General features: G+C 40.2%; 1 protein-coding gene across 11 annotated transcripts in view; it reads right to left on the bottom strand.

Moving 5' to 3' along the window:
• The window catches only part of shank3a (SH3 and multiple ankyrin repeat domains 3a), a 136,200-nt gene extending 123,787 nt beyond the window's left edge, over positions 1-12,413 (bottom strand). For 10 of the 11 annotated variants that reach the window (XR_005114226.2, XM_037450566.2, XM_037450563.2 and 7 more), the window contains exon 1: positions 12,343-12,413. The gene's annotated coding sequence lies outside the window, so the exon portion shown is untranslated. The remainder of the gene's footprint in view (positions 1-12,342) is intronic. The other variant, XM_037450565.2, reaches the window with a different exon arrangement.
• Between the last annotated feature and the right edge of the window lie 11,201 nt (positions 12,414-23,614).

Raw genomic sequence — 23,614 nt, forward strand, 5'->3', positions numbered from 1 at the left:
AACATCAGGTTCTTTTTTACGGAATAGTCCTCTGATGATGTGTCCTTAGCTCAAGAGGGACATTATCTCAAGATCCCATTCAAACTTTTTAACCTGAGATTAAAAATAAACACTGTGATTCTGTTAAAATTATTGAAAAAGTCATCACATTAAATTCCAGAGCCCATTTCAACTGTTGGAACTTACATTTTTCTAAATACTTTATGAGACATACCAAACCAACAACATTGCCATAGATATTTGAACAGTCAGAGTTTGTACACTCAGAGCTTGTTATATAATCTAATTTAAGCTAATATTATGACAAAATGTTGTGGAGCGAGTTTTGAAGAAAAAAAAGACCACCACTTTGTCCATATGAATGTAAAACTGTCAGATATAATTGGGAGATTTGGAGAAACTACACAATGGTGGATGGATATCACTTTTGAGTCTAAATTGTATTTGAAATGCATTTTCTTAATCCTTAATATACAAAGTAAGTGTGGCATGCCTATTTTAACCTATGAATCCATTGGGACACCTAAATTCTCAACTCATTTAACTCCTCTTTCAACATTCTGTCAAATGAAATAGACAAATTTAGAAAACACATGCTGGGTCAGAGGATGTATTTTTGCATTTTAATTTGATGCCAATGTCAGCAAGTGCCAGATCTCACCTGTGTATAGTTGTGTGTATCCATGCCTTTAAAAGGATATTTAAAAAACACAAGGACAAGCTTAGCCGATGATAACAGCAACCATATGTTCACACGCCCCAGCAAGTGGCAAAAACTGAAATGTTTAACAGCAGGAAAACAATGTGATTCCCTTACTTCATTCCTACCAGAGCAGAACAATAAGCACAAATGACCTTAACCAAGAGATGTGGACAGAGGGATACTTGAGGATCAACGATGGGATTCATTTTGCTTTTAAATTACCGTTTTGTCTGAAGTCTGCCTGTAATGAGTCTGGCTGTGAGGGGGATATGATGCCATTCAAACACTATCAAATATTTTCACTCAAATGGTTTATAGCTCTTGAAATGACTGAAATAACTGTGTATCATATATTAGCGGGTGATAGCTGCTCAGTTGAACTCTGGCTCTAAAGAGCAACAGAGGGGAGAGGCTGACTGTCTGCTGACCAGTGTTTTGGTAGACAGATGGCCACATGGCCTGAATGTTAGCATTGGCAGCAGGAGCATCCTGAGATGTGGCAAACTCATTCACTGCTGGCTGTGAAGGCACGCTACCACTAACACAAACACAGACACGAGCGCCTTGGCAGGGGCAACCCCACAGTCCGACTCCGAATACCTCCTAATACCTACTCCTTTTACCTTTCATTAACTGTGAAATGAAAAAGGACATATCATCTCCAACTGAGATGCGCATTTAAGGAAGACTTACATCAGGATTATGGGGAATTATACTTTCCCCTCAAATTGTGTCGTGAATGGTCTCTGGATGTAAATGAGGTGTGATCATTGGTATTGATCTGTGCGTACTGGGACAGATCCGGCTAGTGACGACTGTCTTCACTACAGATATTGATCAGATGTTGCCAGGCTCAATAGAAACCCATGTTAACAAGCCTCAATGATCACAGTGAAAACTGAAGCACAATTTCACATGACACCCTTCATTTGTGCACTTTATATTCCATTCACAGAACCTGAAGAGATAAACAGAGGGAAAGAAATAGTGAATAGAGAAAAAGCCAGACAACCTAATCAGAGACCAGCATGCAGATGAGCAAAGAGGAGTGGAGAGAGAGGGATGACTCACATCTGGCAAGGGGATATTGATTAATTGTTTGTGAAGAAAGAGGGAATTTAAAAGGATAATGAAAAGGAAACACAGGAATTAAAAGACAAAATGAAGAGCTAAAATGATCACATGTGTATAGATGTGTGGCTATGAATGTTAATGAAAAGATTGATAAATATAAAAAACGGGTTATATAAATGTGAGACAATAACAGAAGGCGTGAGGAATTGGTGTGAGAGACTGAGTAGAAGGTGAAGTGAGGGTTTTGGGAGGGAAGCATAACGAACCAAATCATAGAGTTGGTCTCCTGGCTTTGCACCAATCGTAATCTCTTTCTCTGTTAATCCATCATCAACGGCTCCCACATCCCTGCTGCCAGGCCGGGCTGTGCAAACGGGTGAATAAACAACCTGATAAATGAAGGTCAGAACTAGACAAAGTGCCCGCTCTCAAAGCTCTTGCTGTGGGGCCAAAGGGGCCAGGTAACCCATTTACTGACCTGGGGTGTATGTCAATGTTTAAACAGCCAAATTTCGTCCCATCTGTGGAGTCCGTTGAGTTAATTTTCATGTCGTAGTTAGTTCAATTCATTAATGTAAAAGGGATTGTATTGCGTGTCCACCTTTTGTCAGATGCAGTACAGTGTCTACGATAGTATTCTAAACAGCTGGTGAGTTTTACAAATTGGTGCATGTTTGTGTGTGTGTGTGTGTTTGTTGTGCAGAAAGGAAGATGAATACTGTGCTGCTGTGCATACGGAATGCAGACACAGTAATCAAGCAGAACTACTAAAACAAGCCACCATGACTACAACCTGAAACACCTGCTGTAATACATTTAAACTGGCTTCCGTCTATAGACTACCGTCAGAGATTTGCTTTGCAAATAGTTTTAGCAACTTGGGAATATGATCAGCCACTTGTGAAGGAAATCCTTTTAAGGCACACGTGTGTCAAACTCATGGCCCGCGGGGCATATCCGGCCCGTGAATAAATTATCTTTGGCCCGCATGATCAAATCTATTTACTATTAGAGCTGGCCCGCCGGTATATCACACCCATCACCATAATACTACAAATCCCACAATGCACTCTCCGTGTGAAAGCGCGCCTCACAGTCACAGTCCCTTTTACCATGAAAAACCATACCAACAACTTATTACTCTGTTAATTCTTTTTGTGGTTTTTCCCATAAAATGAAAATACGAAGCGTAGCCGCTAAACCGTAGATTTTCACAGTAAGAATCGACGCAACTGTCTGTAATGACAGCAGTTACCAGGATAACAAGAGGAGAAAAGTTCATTAACGGATATAAATAAATAATCCTGGTCCGACGGGATGTGTTAGCAGCAGTAGTTGACTACAGTCGCTGCTCTTGGCTCTGATATTTATTTTCCACGTATTGTTTTGCTTCAGTGAGCAGAGCAGAGACAGTTTAAGGAGATCGCAGAGTAAACGGTCCGCCACTGGAGTGGATACGTCCCCCTCCCCCCGTCAACCGTTCGCGCCGATCTTCAGTGGCCCGCGTTCGGTCGAAGTCGGCAGTATCTGGCCAAGACCTGTAATTAGTTTGACACCCCTGTTTTAAGGGATAGTGGGTTTGGCGAAAAGCACAGATCTACCCGGAAAAAAAGAGACTTATAACAATTGTCAGCTGTGTATCGGATAAGATAGACGGATAATATAAAACGGGGTTTGTATTGTATTATGAATGTGTATTTTTCACCTTTGAGGAACAGAATCAAACAATTGGACAAACAGGTGTTGCTTTGTGAAGGAAAGTAACTACCTCACTTAAGTAAATTAGATGTCATGTCAAAAGGTGACGCACCATGACGTTAAATTTAGAATTCACTAAATCTCATCCTCTGAATGAACAGCCCAGATATTCTTTACACGTACACACAAGGAACAAAGCATTGGTTAAACCGACCAAATGTAAATGAAGAGATTTCTAGCCTCTAGGACCCTCCTGTACCTGAGTTGAATTTGGATTAGTGCCAATGCAGATAATTATACGAAGTGGCTTACAACACGGGAACGGAGCATTTACTTTGGCAATTGACTGTTCCACAACAATCCACAACCACCACAGGAAGAGCTGCACTGATCTCGGAGACCGCAGCCAATACTCAAGGCTGATGGCCTGCTAACATGTGAACACATACTCAACAACGCGTTCAAATTCACTTACGCAGCACACAGAGACATGGACATTCCCGCTATCCTTCTCTCTTCACAGCACTAATTGCTGATTAGCCTTATCAGCGTCATCAAACCTGAACACATCACTATGGGGTAGATTGCACAGACAACCATACCCATGATGATGATAATGGAAACAGAGAGTATTCATAATCAGCCATAAAGTAAATCTGATTACAGTCAATATTAGTCCCGAGGACTCTGCCTGATTAATAATTTAAATAGTCATGTTGATTGTTTTAACACGGTGGAGCGCAAATATGTTATTAAACATGTTTTCTTTGGCTGAAAAGAGGAGTTGCCAAATTTTATGAACAAATAATGTTGAAATACTTTTTTATGCAACAAGTTACAAATATAACTAAACGTGTGTTTTGTTCCTTCATTGACAGATTGTTTAACTAGCAGAGCCAAATGAAGGGCTTCCTCATTAGCCTCATTAAGCTGAGCCCCTTGTTTTGTTAATTGACATAAAAACAAATACTTACTCATGAAAGAGAAAATGCCAATTATCAGCTGACACCTCCCCCTGTTTTCTTTCTTGCTGTGTGTGTGTGTGTGTGTGTGTGTGTGTGTGTGTGTGTGTGTGTGTGTGTGTGTGAGTGTGTGTGTGTGTGTGTGTGTGTGTGTACGCTCTATAAATCAGGGCTAATAAAGGGATGATTCATTGAATTTTTAATTACAGTCATCCTTGTAACACCTTGCAACGGTTTCTTCAAAACATTCAGAAACCATCCAAGTGCATATGGCTTTCTTTGGAGGGGTTAAGTCTTCTGAAAAAGGATTTTTGGTATTTTCCTTTTACTAAATAAACAGTTCACAGTGGTTACAAAATCAATATTCAGCAGGACTAGCCTCCATGATGTCAAAAGCTTTAGACAGTAAAACAAAAAGCAAAGCGATCGAAAATAATTCTTGTATTGTATTTCCAGCATTTTTATTCGTGCAAGGTCAGTGTATCAAACAGGTTTTTTGTTGATACTGCCACATGGGAAAGTCTCGCTCTAGTGACTGTAAGCAAGAGAAGCTCGCCTGCTGGTAGCCATGGTGACCCCACAGCATTTCTCAGAGAAACACAGATTTTGTCTCACACACACACACACACACACACACACAATCTGGATTCCCTGCCTTGGACTTAGTAGCAGTGGTTGCGTTGTTGGGATGGTGACAAATGCAAACGAAAGAAGCAGCCGAGTGAAGTTAGATATACGATGATAGTGAGTCACATGGTACTATATTCATTTTGAATGTCATTGTCTAAGCATCCAGGGACATACAAGTATACAAATGCAAACAAAGACACACACAAAGACACATACACAAGCTGGGTGAGGAATTGGCCAAAGAATGTCTAAGTTTGACGTTTGTAAGGGATCCACAGAAACATCGACCAGTGACGACATAATAGAAGGGGTCGATGAGATGCCCATCAATGCCTCTTAAACACGATGACAACAAATTGGGTTCCTAATGGCTAATCTACATGAAAGGCATTAAAGGAAGTTCAAACTAACTGCATTGGGGAAAGTAATTAAGTACTTTATCAGTATTTGTTTAAATGCTGTAATTGCAATAACTTACAAGTTCTTAACTTGAGAATTTAAATGTTCTGCTACTTCCTACTTTTACACCGCTAATCATTATTCATCAGTCAGATTTATTTTTTTATTTCAAAACATATAGTAGGTTTATTTATTCAATACAGATTACACTAGCCAACAGGAATATATATATATATATATATATATATATATATATATATATATACACTGTATATATATATATACTATATATTGCCTCCCCTTGATCAACTAAAGTATTAGTGTTCAAATGTTAATGGATCATTTGTAATTATTCAATATAATATATTGATAGATCAATTTGACTTATTGGGTACATATTTTACTACACATTGTAATGCACTAAGTATTTATGTTTCCTGGTTACATTAATTACTTCTTCCAATACTGGACAACTATTGGAGCTAGATTGTTATAAAAATAATAATAATAATATAATTGTTGGTTATATTAACAAACTGTGTGCAATTCTGTCCTGGTGGCCCAATGATTAGGATGCATTTGACAGACTGTGTTGCATAGAAATCCGATAAAGAAATATATATATATATATATATATATATATATAGAGAGATATCCTGACAAAGGAACTGTTTAAACAATATGGAGCCTCGCTGGGCTTTCATCAACTTGACTATGCTTCAATATAAAAGGAAACAAAGCAATAGCAGCTCCCCCCAACACAAGCAGTGTTGATAGAGTTGTGATGTCAAAAGCCGTGTGTTTATACACAGCCATTAAGTAAACATCCATGCTACAAATATCACTATGAAAGACCAATACAGTGTGAGACACTTTTCACTTTCTCAGCTTACTTACTACAGTGCTTTCCCTAGGTCACTATGGTAACGCAGGGTCATCAGTCAGTCTGTCTTCCCATCCTGTTCTCACCTCTCTGTGACTCACCTGGTCGTCAACAACCGCATCAGCATCAGCAATCCAGCTGAAATCAGGTGAGCTCAGATAGCCGTCAGTGCTCGTCTTCAACATAGAACCTTCCAGTTGTATCTCATGCCAACTAAATAATAACTTGATCAAAAGAAAAGCTTGATTTTACATCCAGAATTAACAAATGGATACAAATTCACCTCTCATGTGTGCAGGCAGATGTGTGTGTATGTGTGTGTGATTTTGGAGTGTAATTACCTGTGTTAATAGGTGCGATCGTGTCAGATGTTTGGGGACTAGAGCCTATTTTTAGAGTGTCATTATTGTGGTGTTTCACTTTACCGGTTTTGCACACAGGATTCTTGAGGGTCTCCACTTCAACAGGGGAATCAAACTCTTTCCCTAAAGACGGTCTGGAGACCAAACAACCTTAATGTTACAGGTGATCGCACAAAGGGCAACGCTTTCTATGAACTCAATTCAGTTCATTGGAACTGAACAGCACAATATCAGACAAGTTCTCTGAGGCCAATATGGTTCTTTGATGCATCCCTGTGTCCTTTTGGTTTTAACGGTAATGGATATGTGTTGTTCATCTTTGCAGCTACTGTTCGATTTGCATTTTTTAACATTACTAGATTGTGGTTGAAAAACTAGCTGGAGCAAACAACACAATTTAATTTAGTGACTTTATGGCTCTATCTTGCTGTGTCTGCTCTGTCTTGTGTGGTCACTGTCTACTACTTGTGTTGCTGATACATTCTGACATTTGTATTTCTAATAAACCGGGCTCCAATCTCACCAAACAATTGCAAATGAGAATCATTTTCAAAGTGGGGGACTTTGGAGTATGTCAAGGTTATACATGTTCTAACTTTATGATTTGGCACAGTAGAAATTGTGCAGGATGCATTCATAACTTTGCCAGAAACTTTTTATTACTTTTTGTCTTCACTGTAGGCAGAAGAAAAATACAATGTGGAAAACGAACAAAAATAAACTAAATAGAGATAAAATTATGACTTTTACTGACGCAGATTTAGCAGTCAGAGTTGTTTGTATTAGAATTTGTATTGTATTTGTATGTCCTGGTATAGGATTTAGGAATGAATTGAACTGTAGTAAGTTTGTACTCTAACCTCAATGTCCATAGCTGTCACTTAGCAACAAATGCTACACAGGAGATTCAGAGGACAGCAGCGGACTGAAGGACGCACTTAAAAACAGCCACAGCAAGCACTGACATATACCAGCAGCAAAGGTTTCCCTGGAGCATCTGTTCTAAAAAGCCAACTACATACTGACGTCAATAGGAAAACTCACTTGTGATTGCATACACTCCTACATGCACATATGCAGAGGATTTTTTTCATATCTATTCACTTTGAAAGCCCTAAACCTTAAAGCAGCCATCATGATGGGTTACCTATACCCACAGTTCATGATCTCCATTTCGATTCATAACTTTGAGCCGATAAGAAAACATTTTGCTAACGAGGCCTGAGAAACCGCCCTTACCAACACTTGATTCTCTATTGCAGAGGGGAGTCGCTGGAGCTCTCTCTACTTCCCTTGGTCTGTCTTATTTTTCAATTCCTCTTCCCTTTTCTCACACACCAACACACAAAGAATTCCAAGTGTTGCTGAGCGTTAATTACTCCTACTATCAGCCTTCCTCTCAGCTTCGACTGGCCTCATATTGGCAGATAGTTTGTCGGTGTTGAGCCACTGAGAGTTAGGAGAAGAGATGGCAGAGATCTACTGCCACTAATGGGATTGGCTGGCCCTCTGCCTGCCTATGTCTGTCCAGTGGCCAATTCTGGCAAAGTAGTGACAGACAATGAGTGCACAACTTGGAAGCAGATCTGATGAGAAAGAGAAATACATCTAAGAGATTTGACAAAAACCCAAATACATCCTTCTGTATCTAAGGCAAAACATTTTGGATGCATGCACTGGCCTGCTAGTCTCTTGAAGTGAAAATGTGTTGGGTATAGGAACAATAGCGGCAATTTACCTTGTGTTTGTTGAACTGCTTGAAAAGGGATGATGAAATAATCCATATTTGGGCAAGGTCAAAGACCCGTAAGTGTGTCCGATTTATGAGGTTATGAGACAGTCCTAAGCGTCACATACACACAGGCACACAAAAATAATAGACACATGTGGTATTTATTTCTGAAAGGTTTTCACTCGAAAAAAGAAAAACGACTCGAAGGCCAGGAGAGCAGTAATGAGTTTCTCTGATTTCTTTGTTTCTGGCCAACAGCTGAATGATGATCAGAGTGAATGTGCTACCAAGGCGCAGAGCGGAGAGAAAGAACTGCTCCACACACGAGACAGTTTACTGACTGTATGCAGAGGGTAAACCTTCAAAGACAGCCTCTCAGAACTCTGTTTCAACACCGTTAATTAGGTTATGCCACTTTATATGAAAACTAAAAGCTATGATTCAATCGGAAATGTAATGTTTCCGAAAGAGACGGCATTTAGAAAATTCACATTATTATTGCCAAATTTCTCATTTCTCATTGCAATCATGATGTTGTTATTGCCGATAATGAAAGTGTAATAACCGTGTTGTTTTATATGCTCGCCTGTGTTTCTGTGTAATTGCATTTACTCCACTCAATGTGTGTTTGAGTGCAAAATGCCTGCATGACTGCGGTCTGGCTGTCGGGTTCTTCGGTCTGTTTCTATGTGCTATACCTGGCTGGAAATCTCTCCAACTCATCTCATTCTGCTGCCCTTTCACTAATGTCTATATTGGAGCCAAACAGACAAACCCACTATGTCTGTGGGCAACATCCCCATGAGAAGAAGCAGCAGCAGCATGTACATTGCAGCCCCTCAATCAACGTCCAACTGTTCAACTCCCATCCCGAGCCCATAGAGCCTAGTTATTTGTAAACAGCAGGTTACAGCTGCAACCGAGTCTTCCATCAGCTTCATGATGGCTCAGGCTGCCATTCCAGCTCTCGCTGATTATAATGGAGCTACTTAATCGAGTTAACCACTGCTGAGTGCTGGGGGCTGCTAATAAGAGCGCAATGGATGGATGTAAAAGTTAACCATCTGAAAACAAGAGTGGATGGATATTGCTGCCTTAGTTGTGTGAGCATTGGCGAATGGCTTAGTGTAAAGCCCTGTAGCCAAGCTCAAACCATTAATGAAACCCTGTGGCAAATAAAACCTCTCAGTGTCTGTAGACCACAGAGCAGTAAGTCACTAAATCAAAACTGCCACAGGACTGACTACAGCGTACCATCACTGGAAGATGCAAACACTTAAATAGCTCCCGCCCACAGGTCTGTGAGTGACAATAAAACACATCCAGCCAAATGTATTACTCTCATTCATCCAAATGATCATGTCAAAATGTAATCATTCACTAAATCGGAGCTGTCAAAGATGCCTCGGCACTAATCCAAGAGCCCGGTCTAGTTCAACGAGCCTGTCTGAGTGGGTCATTTTTATTTGGACCGGAGAAAGCACTCGGGGACAAACAGCCATTGCTCACAAGCCTTTTGCTCTGCACAAGAGGGGTAAGCAGGTGAACAACTCACAGCATACCATAGTTATCTCCGTGTTAACTATGGACCTTGAGATGGTTTCAGACACATAAAGAAAACACGTGGATATGATAGAAGTCAATTAAAATACAGATACCGAAATCCGTTGTTCAGATTATCCATTGAATAAATTGAGGCACAACGGGGTATGAAATGCATGGAGTGCGTCTGACTAAACCTATATAATATTATATATATAAAAGAGGTCGGTGGGTCCGTCTACATTGGCGTCCGTAATATCTTTGACATTATAGACATTTTGAGGGCTCCAGTGCCTGACTAACGTCAAGTTATTTTTAATTATAGTTGGAAAATCACAATATGCCTCTGGAGGCTTAAGATATAAAACTGTGTTTCAGGGAATGAGCTTTTTTTGTTATGCTCCATTTTTGTTACACATATAAAAGGAGGTAACACGTTAATTTGATTATATACTCTACAACTCATGTTACTCATGCACATGTATCTGCTCCACCACACAACAACATGATCAATACAAGGTGGCCTTGATTGGGAACATTGTATTCAATTACAGTTTGAGCGTTTGCCACGACCAAGACCTTGACTTAACGATGCCAGGTGTTCAACGCACATTGCTTCATGATGATCTGGGTAAATTGTGATGCTGAGCTGGTTGCAATACAATTACATTACAAAACTAATCAACAAGTTTATTAAATCTCCTGTTTTATCGACCCACATGCACAAGTATTAAATGTCTAAAGGTCTCATCTACCAGCATTTGGGTGAAATATTGAATGAGTGGCTCTGAGTCAAAGTCAAAGGTAACACTTACAACGGATATATTCAGACTGTTTGTGTCCACATTGGCCAGAAAGACAAACAGCAGGAAACAAAACAACAAAAAGATGGAGGCGCAGAAGAGAGAAGACACATGTAGGAAAATAAATGTTGAATCAGATGAAGGGAAAGAGGGCAGACACATAAAGAGAAAGAGACGGCGAGACGAAATGGTGGGGAAAGTGAGACGGACAGGGAAGCCGGCGGCAAAGTCAACCCTGCCATTACAGTGCCGATTAGATCAGTAGGAGGGGTGACCCGGAGAGCAGACACACTAAAAACCTCAAAACTCAGCTAAAAGGCTCTGACGTGACCTTCGCAAATTAACCAGGAAGGCTGCCAGGACTCAGCTAACGTGAATCTGCAAGACTCACACACAAACCGGTAATGTCATGCTGGATATTTCAGAAAGGAATAAGAGCGTAGCGACCCATGTCATTATCTAATGATGCATTACCTATGACGGGTAACATTAGCATCTATATACAAGTATTTACGCAATATGGGATCTAATGCAAAATAAGATAATCTTACCGCTGCGGGAAAATTAACAGGAGTTACAGCAGCGTAGTTAATTAAGAGCAAATAAGAGACATAGTAAAAAGAAACAAGATAAAAATTGTACCAACAAGTATTAGAAATAAGTATTATCAAAAGTAAAATAATAAGGTGGCTGAGGGAGCTTGGGAACTTCTTTTTGAAGCAGACATGGTGTAAGGGTTACAGGTACTTGAACCCAAAACTCTCATAGCTCAGAAACAGAAACTCAAGTTCTTTACTCGAGAAGGGGATGAGACATGATCCGTTGTGGATGACGGGATCTGGGGTGGATTCGAATTGTCAAAAAAGAACCCCCAAATGTCTTTTCCTAACAACTATTCCTTGACCTCGGTGGAAAACGTTACAACGATGCATGGTGTGCGTTTCTCAGTCATGTTCGTTATGTGACAGATTTATATGTCCCAATTTAAATAGTAACATAATAATTACCGCCGCAGGGAAGTGTGTGAGGGAGTATTCTCCTTTTCCCTTCATAAAGGAAGGTCCAGTGTTTTCTATGCTGAAGAAGCTAAGTAGGGAAGCATTGAAGCTCTTTTCCTTGGCATTAGAGAATTCAAACAGCTCTTATCATGGCGGCCAATTCCAGGTCATTTCACTCAGTTAGGAACCTTCTTAAGTGCCGTTTAATCTCAATGATGAATTATTTAAATTTCTAAACCAAAGCCCAGAACTGAAAATCCTTTTAGCTTCTGTGTGGTGTCACATTTTCGATTGTATCACGCCTGTTGAGAGGAACATTTACCTGTGCCGATGTGAGGGTTTTGGGACAGAGCATGTTGCATGAGTACAGACTGTAAATCCCCTCTAAATTTGCGATTTTGGGCTAAACAAAATAAAATAAACTCTTGTAAAAGTCTTTACAAATACATAACTTGAAAATGTCTTCTGTGTCATCGCTGAACAATTTGTTTTGGAAAAAACTATTCTACAGCGCTGTACAACAAAAAAATATAAACTTGAATCAAAGTGCACTTACAGTTTTCTTTCAGATGTTTCAAAGCCGAGCTGCGTAACCCGGGAGGCCTACAACTGTTTCAAAGTGGAAATATCCACATAAGAAAATAGGCTTGTGTTAACACGCCCACATGCTATGTCAACACACACACACACACACAGTGCTTGTCTTCCAACGGTGAGTGCCCCTAAGTTCATTGACTTCAGTCTTGGTTTTTGCAGTCCCCTATCGCATGTTTGTTAAACCATAACGGCAGGGAAGGGAATCATGCGAATGAGAGGGTGAGAGGGGATCTGAAAGTGACAGATGAGCCTGACTCTCGCCCCAAAACTGCTCATCTCATCCAGGATTGAGGTTATAGAGACAAATAGTCAATCATCCTAGTGTGTGTGTATATATATATAAAGTATATATACAGTCACATTTACGTTTAAACGCCTTGTATAACAGCTTAAAACTGGCAGAATATGTCTAATTATCCTCTAAACTCTAATGATTCCCTTAGTCAAGGAAGCATTCTCAGAGGAAGACACCGTAATAATGCCAATTGCCTTGCCTTTCACTAATAAGGATGAGATATATTAGTTTGGGAGTTAACTAGTTGGAAAGATATTGTCTTTGGTAGAACTGCTAAATACAGAACATGGGCAATGTTTTTGAAACTTTCATATACCAAGAGTTGGACAGGAATAACAACAATGTGATTTCAGTGACATGTATTGCAATGAAGTCATTTTCACCGAATGAAACCACCTCTAGTATGATGCTCACTGAAAATGACCACTCTGTTGCCATGTGTAGAAGTGGAATCGCCTGCCACTGGTATAAAAAGAAGAAAGAAATAAGAAATGAATGAAATAATAGCACAAACCTTTTTAATGTTCCGTATGTAGTTGCCTCCAAAGCTCCTGAATAACAGCGTATTCTTCTGCGGTGAGATTTAACAAGCTGTCTGCATACCTGCAGACTGAGATTGAGAGTCATTAGTGTTTCTCTCTCTATATTTCCTCAGTGCTTAAGGGAGAATATCATTAGCATCTCTCCCTGTCTGACAGTCAGAAGAGTGTCTGCCTCTGTTCTGCTTTTATCACATCCTCCATCACTCACCCCTCGCGGCCGTTGTGTTACTGGTTGACCTGGCTGCCATTCTTTAGGCCAAACACAAAGTTAAAAAAAAGTTTAAAAAAGACTCAAGTCAAAAATGGAGCCATGACATGGTTGTATCTTCAGAAACAAGACTGTCTGCCTCTTGCAAGTAAGCAGGGACATTGGGCTTAAATCTATGAAAATGAATAAAAACCTGAATCAGAGAATTTAGTCTTACTGTACGAAACATAATTAACTCAATCTTGCTTTGGCCGACCTGCAAATAGCAGTTTGAATAGTTACTGATGAAACCGCTCTCATCTATTAGTATTGACCATTGAAGTAGATCTTGAACGTTCAACAAACAGCGGGTATTGAACCATTTCAATCAGAATATGGGGATTTGATTGAACAGTAGCACTAAAAAACATTGTTCAGCCAAACTTGAGATTTAGTCAATTTGTGCGCAGTTTACTATTCCACCAAATACCAATAGAAATATTCCTTACACTTTTTTCAAGACCACATTTAAGCAAGATTCTGACAGTCCAATATGCTACACGTCAAATTGGGTTTGAGGTAGACAGATGCACGAGATAACAACTCACAATGCTGGATTAGGGAATATTCCACATTACGTTCCCTCCTGAATCACATACCAGGTGTACTGTGTTCATGTTAGGACATCCTAAGATCTCAGACTCAAGTATCAGACGAAAAGGCGTCAGTTCTCAGGCCAAAAGTCCTCAGACTCAAGCAAAACGGCGTCAGGTCTCAGAAAAACCTCCGTCATTCTTAGACAAAACTCCGTCAAACCAAACGGCGTCAAACCAAACGGCGACATTCTTCCTCTGTGTTGCTCAAGCTAACGTTAGCAGTTTTATCACTAGCTAACGAACTGCCATTATAACATAAATAACAACGTCGTAATGACAAGTAGACATTTGTACTTGCTAACTTAGTATTGTATTTAAGAGCTCTAAATCCAGTCAAGCACATAATGTGACAAGAAAAATAAATGATGACTTGCAAACTCACCTTATTAGGAGGGACACTGAGTGCGAAAAGTGGTCCGAGGTTCCTTTTTCAGAACAGCAGGTTGTGAACATTGGCCAAATTACTCGATTAAGGCTTTATGACCAATTACAGAATCCCTTTGAGTTCATTTTAAAGCCTCTAAAGTTAGAAAAAAACATTTACGGCAAACCCATGGTCATGAGGATCATTTAACGTTATATGAACTTTGCATGCCGCCAAATACCCAACTGAGATCGGCTTGTGCCGCTCTGACAGAGGATCCTACCACCGACCACCGGCACCTGCCGTTCTGGCAGTGCGTAAGCTAGCGATAAAACTGCTAACGTTAGCTTGAACAACACGGAGCAAGAATACTGCGGTCAACTCAGCCGACACTTTTTTAGTGCACGTTTATGCTGACCTTTACGATATTGAGCAAGTAACCGGAATAAAAGCTATTTAATCAAATATTCTGGACAATGACTGAAGTATGTGAGTTAGGGACCAGTCTGACTACTCTTGTACAGTAAATGCAATATTTTCACTGTACATGTAGATTTCTCCAAAGTAAAAGCCCTAAAATTACAAGTTCAAAAACACCATTTCTCCACATTTGGACTGCAATAAAAACAGATTCAGCAATAGTTCCAGGGACCAAAAGACCAATGTACCTGTGTTAAGGACCTCTGTGACTACTATCATGATGAATATCAAGCATTTTTACTGTACAGATTTTAAAATATCTTCAAAGTAAAAGTCATATTTTTGCTAGTTCCAAAGCACCATTTCTCAAAGTTTGGACTGCAATACAAACTGATTTAGCAATAGTTCCAGGCAAAGACCAATGTACCTGTGTTAAGGACCTCTGTGACTACTATCATGATGGATATAAAGCATTTTTACTGTACAGATTTTATAATATGTTCAAAGTAAAAGTCATATTTTGCAAGTTCCAAAGCACCATTTCTCCACATTTGGACTGCAATAAAAACAAATTTAGCAATAGTTCCAGGCAAAGACCAATGTATCTGTGTTAAGGACCTCCTAGACTACTACCAGGATGAATATCAAGCATTTTTACTGTACAGATTTTAAAATATCTTCAAAGTAAAAGTCATATTTTTGCTAGTTCCAAAGCACCATTTCTCAAAGTTTGGACTGCAATAAAAACTGATTTAGCAATAGTTCCAGGCAAAGACCAGTGTATCTGTGTAAAGGACCTCTGTGACTACTACCATGATGAATTTCAAGCAAATTTGCTGTACAGATTTTAAAATATCTTCAAAGTAAAAGTCATATTTTTTATATTCATCCTGGTCCGGAGCGAGCGTCTCAACCCCTGCTCTACGATCACTCACTTGTCTCAAATAAATAAAAATAAATATATTAACGTCAACGGCCGTTTTCTAGGAAAGCTTGGCTCCGCCCACTCAGCGTGTGGCCCGTTTTGCCTGAGTCTGAGGACTTTTCGTCTGAGAACTGATGTCTTTTCGTCTGAGTCTGATACTTGAGTCTGAGATCTGAGAATGTCCTAAAATGAACACCGTACTGGTGTCCTTACTTTGCCCCCAGATAGAAACGTCCCCAATTTTGTGTTATGGATATATTACACCTGCGTGTCGCAGGCACAATCGGATCCAGTGCTGTAAAGCAAGACAAGGTCGTCACACTCACAAATAATAGCAGTTTGTAAAGTTTGAATAACATCCCCCAGTGGCTCTCATCTGGGTGCAGAGTGTTTGATAGCACTGGAACCCCAAAATAACACTCAGAGAGGCACATTGACTGCTCATCCAAGGTGAAGTGCCAACACACTCTTATGCATGCACAGCGAACACACTGATGCAGGAGAGAAGTCCAATATATGTGTCAGGGAGTGAAGTGAGGGTTGAAAGAGATATGTAGGAGTGTGGGTGAATAATGATTGTGACTGTATACTCTGATCGTCACTGATGCAGCTTCCAACTAAAGTAAAGTCCACCAAGTAGTCCCACCTGAGACCACGTAACCCCCAACAGGTACAGAGTGACTCTTTTTTTTTGGCAGCTGCATTCTATACTGTAGGCGCAGCTCTGTGCTTGTGTGACAGACCTCATGGCTCCACCCCGCACTCCCGCTAATTGAACCAGATGGAAGAGTTGAGGAGGAGCCCCGAGGGCGTGATGAAAGGAGAAGAGAGACCCGGAGCGGTTAGAGGCCACCGGGAGAGGACGCTGAGAGGACCCACTGGATCCCTTGTCCACTGCATGTAGACAAACACTATTTAAACAAGTTAGGCTCCTTTCATGCAATTCTGAAATTGTGACATAGGATGATGACCAATATCTTTTGAAGAAATAAAAAGCTCACCAAACAGTATCGGCATTAGGTATTTTTAATTCGTCCCAAAAGTAATTAAAATTTCAAACAAACACAACAGGGGATGTTGGCAGCAGACTAAGGCCCTTGTCAAATATTCCAAAGCTTGTGAGCTCCAAATTCAAGTTCTCAGTGCAACTTTATTTATGGAAGGGAAGTTATGAAGGATTTTTTTTATCTGCTGAATCTACAGTGATTCTTGGATATTTTTGTTATCACGGTTAATCAGTGTTATTATAGTGATATTTTGTTGTTCTACTGCTTCCTTTATTCATATTTTTGTATTGTTTTTCCCAGTCATTGATAATTGTACTGACTTTACTTATTATTTTGAAAATTGAAGCATGTCGTTTTAAACATTGTCTTGCATGTAATGTGGAATGTCAACATAAGTTTTATATAATGTCTGCTTTCAGGCCCAGAACAGAGGCCCTTGACTGAAGTTTTCCAAGAGAAAGAAAGAAACCTTGTCGCACACACGGAAAACACTGAATAAAACTTTGGAGAGGGAATATTAAAAGATATTTTGCCACTTCTGTATCTTAGTGAAATATGAGCTGAACCAAACGATTTATTAAATGAACATTAGGTGGAAATACAAAGAACAACTACAGGTTACTGCCAAATAAAGTGCTATGGTTATCATTTAAAATCCAATAAATATATCTAGATAAATTTCATGAATCTTTGAAGCAGTAGCAATATTGCCAAAACATGAAGGTATGAAAAATGTTAGTCGATGAGAATCAAGTTATTATAAAAACCAACCACTACTCACGGATTCATCTTTGGCTCTGTCCTGCCTGAAGAGATGGACCCCAAACAGCAGCAGGAGAAAACTGCTCAGTAGTTTATGAGCACAGAATGATTCTGTCATGGACAAAGCAGGGAACTCCAGGTCCCATAAAGAAAGACACTCTGTCTTCTCCTTTGAGCGTCCTGAAACAACTCGTGCCGCTTTCAAGGCGGACGCTGTGGAAAATGGAATTGCTGCTCTTGGGCCGTCGACCCAACGTGTGTGTGTGTGCGTCCGTGCGTGCGTGCGTGTAGGGAGGGTACAGCGGCCTCTCTTTGTTGTCCAGAGTAAGAGGATCCTGGCAGGTGAAACCATACCTGGCCACGAACCGACCAGACACGGGCAGCGGGGCCCAAATACCTCCTCTGTGAGAAAAAGAAGGAGGCAAGCCTTTCAGCAACTGACCAGTCATTGGGTTTGATTGTGTGCGCGTTGGTCAACATGAAAGTGGGGCAGATTAAGAGTAAAACCTATAAGGGAACTCTCCCTATCTACAGGGGTAATCCATGCCTGCATAAATAACTCAGTAAATGCTCAATGTGTCTGTGTGAGTGAGCCTGAGAGGAAACTCTGCCTTTCTTTATCTCTACTGTGCAGTAAATATCTGCACCCTGTTTTTCTTTCCGCATTGAAAGTCAGCAAAATTAAATTTCTCTGTTTGGCAGTTTATCGGTATTAGAGGGATAAGGATTTACTTCTTATAATTACCACTCTCAAGCCGTGGCATCTCAATCAGTACAGTTATACTCTATGCCCACACTCACATTCACACACAGACACACACACACACATATCCCAACATTCCTCTCACCCTCCTGAGAAAGGCAGAGCCTGTCACACATGTCAATGAGATTTCTGGGTGTTCAACAGTCAATCCCCGTCAGCCTCAAATTGATCTCATCTCAATTGGAGGCAAAAGAGACAATCTACATATTCATGATGAAACTGAACAATGCTGACTACATCTGATGAGGGTCACCTTCAAGAACAGCTAACACAATGTCAATACGAAGCCAGAACAAGAGTGAGCCCGCTGGCAGCGCTGTTATTTGCCCCAATAAGGTAGGGCAACATGGCCCAAATCTTCTATTTCAATAATTGCCATTTAATATTTCGATATTGATATGCATCACAATTTAACTTGTTTTTTGGAGTCTGTCTGTCTGAAATAACGACATAGTAAAGGTATTTTTTTATACCCCTGTGTGGATTTAATACTTTGCTCAATAGTATTTTATAATGAATTAAGAACTTATAATAGGCAGGCTGACTGAGAACTTTGATTGTGTATGTGCTTGCTTTCTTTTTAGGAGATTGGAATTGTCATTATATTCCAATATTTTCACACAAAAAAATTCTACTAATAAACAATAAATTATCATACTGACTTATCACCCAGCCAGACTTAGCAGGTCATCATTTTGGAAAGTAGTGACCAAAACGCCTTAATAATAACTAACGTATGAAATCTATTGATTTTTCTATCCCTATTTTGCCTTTATTGTCTGTCATCCATTTCAAACTCTTATCTCACCACTCTCGATGGACTTCATTTAATGTGATTTTTTTGTGCTTTTTTACTATCCCAACTTTATCCCCATGTGCAACTCTTTCCTTTTATTCACTATGTTATTCTGACAGTTTTACTTCTTTGACAGAAAGGACTTCATGTACATATCCATCTGTTTCACCAGAGAAAACAAAGACTTTGTGGTCCGCGCTTAGATGCTGCGTTTTCATCAAGGAAAACATGGCTCGGGAGGAATGTGTGTGTCAGTGTGTGTGTGTGTGTGTGCCTGGCAATGACAGCTATTGATCATTCTCGTTTGAAATTGTTGAAAATCAGCATATTTAAACAGACAGGGGTTTTGTACATGTCATGTCAATGCACTAACTTAAGATTCACTTTGAAAAAGTGTAATAATTCGTTGAGTGAACATCGATAGCAATGAAGAGGCGAAGCCGCATTACGAGCAATGCGGAAAAGCAACATAAACGTTTGCACTCTAATCCCAATTCCTCTCAACTCTTTGGGGATTAGGTGCTGAAGAGATCTAAGTCTGCTGAGTGTCTAAATTCATATTTCAAGTTTATATAAGTTCTGTAACCAGAAAATGAAACAATTCATACCGCTGCCACGAGAATTCCTTGCATCCATCTGCTGTTCAGATTGTGAATGTGATAGCAGGTAAAGCCAATGCTTAGACTATAACATATTCTCTGAGGCACTTCAAAAAGTGAAATAGCCGGCGCTTTAAAGATCCGATGATACAAATGAGAAACAGCTTCAGCGCTGAGGGACAGAAAGCGCAGAAAGACTGGGAATAGCTTTTATCGAGCGTGACGCAAAGAAATGGGATCTGGCTATGTGGGCATTGGAGTGGTAATTGAATCAAAGATCTAGATCTGCTCGGAGGGAAATCCCAGCAACGTTGTTGTATTGGATCTAAAATGCAGTGTGATAGCTCAAATACCTTAATTGGAGATTAAGAATCAGCTTTGAAGCTCCTCCAATGGGCTAGCTTGCTATACTAACTCAGAGTCAAAACTGTAATTACTTTGTATCAATATGCTTGTTAATTGATGTGCAGCCTTACCTTGCTTCTTCCTTATGAATTTCATGTGAGTAAAGCAAGCTGGCTGTAGAAACAGTCACAAGGGTGAGGAGTGTGAATGCTCTCCACACACCGCTTTTTTGTTGTGTTTTTTCATCAGATCCGCCTTAACCAGGACGAGATGAAGTCACATCCGCTAACAGCTGATCAAGAGAAACTCTTAACTGGTAGAATAATTATTATATCCAGTGTGATATCATTGTGCAATAGCGTCTCTGTTGTTATTTCATCCACAGAGTGCTCTGTGTGGCTCATTAACAATCACAAGAAGCTGAGGACGCAGCACTGTGAAGCTTAATGTGTTGGCCATGTCTGTTACAATTCCAAACAATGCTAAATTATAATTGGGAAATGAAAGAAGGTACCATTTACTTTCAACAACACCCTCTGCACGAAAATGCAAATGTTGACAAGAGGACCTGGTCTGGGTGATTATACACTTGTGGCAGATTATAATAAATTCAGACAGAGAGTTGTTCACAATCAAAGCTGATTTTTTGTCCCCGAGGACAAGCTCAGCCAAAGCATATTTGTGAGCATACAGTAGATGGAGGAGCAGGGATAATAATAATAAAGCATATACATACACATTTTTGGCATTCATTGCATGTACCACTCATCTCACCATTTTCAGCTTAGCATACATCAGTTATCTCATAGCCCTACACATGTTGCAGCATGTCCATTTTGAGAACATTTCATCTTACCCGTTGCAGGCTGGTTCCCCTCGAGTCATCTCGGTGTATCCCTCAGGCCCATCGTCTGCATGACGAGAGCAGTCCTTCTGAAAAAAGAGAATAAATCACTTGTGGAGCTTGACAGTGTGGCAGCAGATGACGGCTTGAGGGCAGTTGGTTTGCACTGGACGTGAGGGCCTCTCAGCCTGCCGTTCTTTATAATAGCACCAGGCAGTTGTGGGGGAAATGTTTGCAAGGGCAGGTTGTTCTTACCAACAGTTGTCCATCACAACAGAGCGGGTTTTTGACCATAACGTCCCTTCAGTATTTTGGGCACAGGTGACATGTAGTTGCAGAGAACGTTTGCTCTAAGTTTAGTAAAATGAGAGCTCCGGTGTATGAGCCGAGAACACCAACAAAAGTGCACATTACCCTGGCAGGTTCTCAAACATTAATGAGTTCTCCGGCTCATGTTGCTCCACAGAGGCCAGTTGGATTTCATTGCATAATACGATGCTCTCTTGTAGCCTTTATTGTGCCAATGAACCTCTGTTTATTTGCTAGGAGGTTTTCTATCACTGCTCCCTTAGCTCACAAGCCAGAACAGCAATGACTTTTCATCATCCAAAAGGACTGGTTGATCCCTGCTCATACAGCAGATTTTTGCAAAGCGTGGTGTTCACACATGTACTTTAAGTGAAAACCTCAGACTGCCTACAGACTGTGATGTTGCCGGCATGCTTTTCTAATATCCCACTGACAATATGTGTAATAACTGTCATTTATCACACTAAACTACAGTTTATCTGTAATGTCTGTTATGAAAACCTGAGGATATGAAACACTTTTGCTGTTATTTACAATTTGCACTTCATCAAATATGTTGTGTTATAGCAGCAACTTCGAGGATGTTGGTGCAAATGGTGCTCAAAATGCATTTGCATATCAATAAAATAATAGCAAGCATGCTCATTTAGAAGCGTTTTGCTGTCAGGGGAGAGCTAGTAAGTATTAAGGGCTGTCCATGGCTCTAAATGATCTACTGATTTATCGTCCTGCTTTCTCTATCCCCTCTGGTTCTCTCACTTGCACTCTATCCATCGATCTATCCATCCATCCATCCATCTATCCGTCACCTTAACTTATGCCTCTCAGTGGTCCTATATCAACTGTAACCTTCTCTTATTGCGAGTTTGCAAGTAATTTGCATGTTACAACCAAAGATGGGAGGGCATGGAATTGGTTTCAACAAGAGAAATGGCCAGAAGAGGCAGAGTTGTAAAGGTTGGCTTGAGGGAACTACACAAAGACATGATGAAAGACCAGCTTTAACCACCCTCGAAATGTCAGAATGCTGAATAACATTTAACATTCAAAATTGCGGATACATATCAACCCTTAATAGCACCATTACTGCCCAATATATTTTGTAGCATAGCCTGAAAGATGAATTTTAACAGTAAAAATGAGACTTAATTGAGGTTCTTTTCCCCTTAAGACGACACATGCACAGAAGTGGGGTTGAAGTGTGATCTGATGGCGCCCACTAGTGCTCAAACAGTTAAACAAGCCCCTTCTTCAGTTCATTTAGGCTACACAGACTAGCGGTCTACATACACTGCTCCATTACAATTCAATTTAACTCACAGGTTAAGACTACTAATATTGTGTAAAATGACCTTCACTATGACGACAATGAAAAAGGGCAGCCTCCGGTGACAGCCAACAATTAATGTCCACCATCCAGAGACACAGGCTTTAAGGATAATGAGCTTTTTGTTGCCTCCACTGGTTCTGCTCTGCTTTTGTCACTGAACAGTTAATTTACTCCCAACAAAAGGTCACAGAAGTCATCTTTTACTGAATCACAGTCAAAGCCGGTTTGTGTTACATTTATCTAGTGCAGCTCTCTTATTTCATCTCCATGAGACAGGCTTATCCGTTCGACATGGCAAATGTCCTCACAAAACATTATCGTGAATGCCCCCCAATGATGCTTCTTTTGGGGATTCCACTGAAATCAACATGTAGAATGGGAATCAGAGTGAGGCCAGTATTCCCCCAACTCACTCCAACTCCAGGCTTAATAGAACATGTTGTTTCCCGCAGGGATGTTTCCAGAGCTCAGGGTTTCAGACTTTTCTATGAGACCTCCAGCGGCGAGGCAATTCTTCAAAAAGTCATTGATCGCGTTCCAATTGTTGGCTTTCCTTCGGTTAACAACTTAATCATGTACCTATGCATGTTTGCATACTTATGTTTGAGTACTTGAGTAGTAGTGTGCCGGGGATATTTTAAATCCATAGATTGTTGGATGGGTTTGATATTACCCCAGACATAAAAAGAGAGAAGTCAAATAGCTAATACAGTCTTCGTAACAGTTGGATCATGCTCCTCTTTCTATATCTATATCTCCATTTCCCTCTCTCTATATCTCTCTCTCTCTCTCACACACAAACACACAAATGGGTTTGGGGTAAAAGGGTCTCTTATGCAATGGATGCATTGTATAATTCAACAGCCATTATCAGAAGTACGTTAACAGGCAAAATGGCTTTTTTTCAGGTGTCGGCTTCACTGCATGAAATCACCTGGGAATTGCCTGAGTGAAGTTTTCTGGTGCATCAAGTGACACTTATATGGGGATTTCCATGTATTCTCACTCATGCATCTCATTGCAACTGTCTCACTCTCATACATACAGTGCCAGTGTACTTGAATGCAGAAGGAACCTTGTTTGATTC

Source organism: Pungitius pungitius, chromosome 6 (assembly GCF_949316345.1).
Source record: "Pungitius pungitius chromosome 6, fPunPun2.1, whole genome shotgun sequence".
NCBI lineage: Eukaryota > Metazoa > Chordata > Actinopteri > Perciformes > Gasterosteidae > Pungitius > Pungitius pungitius.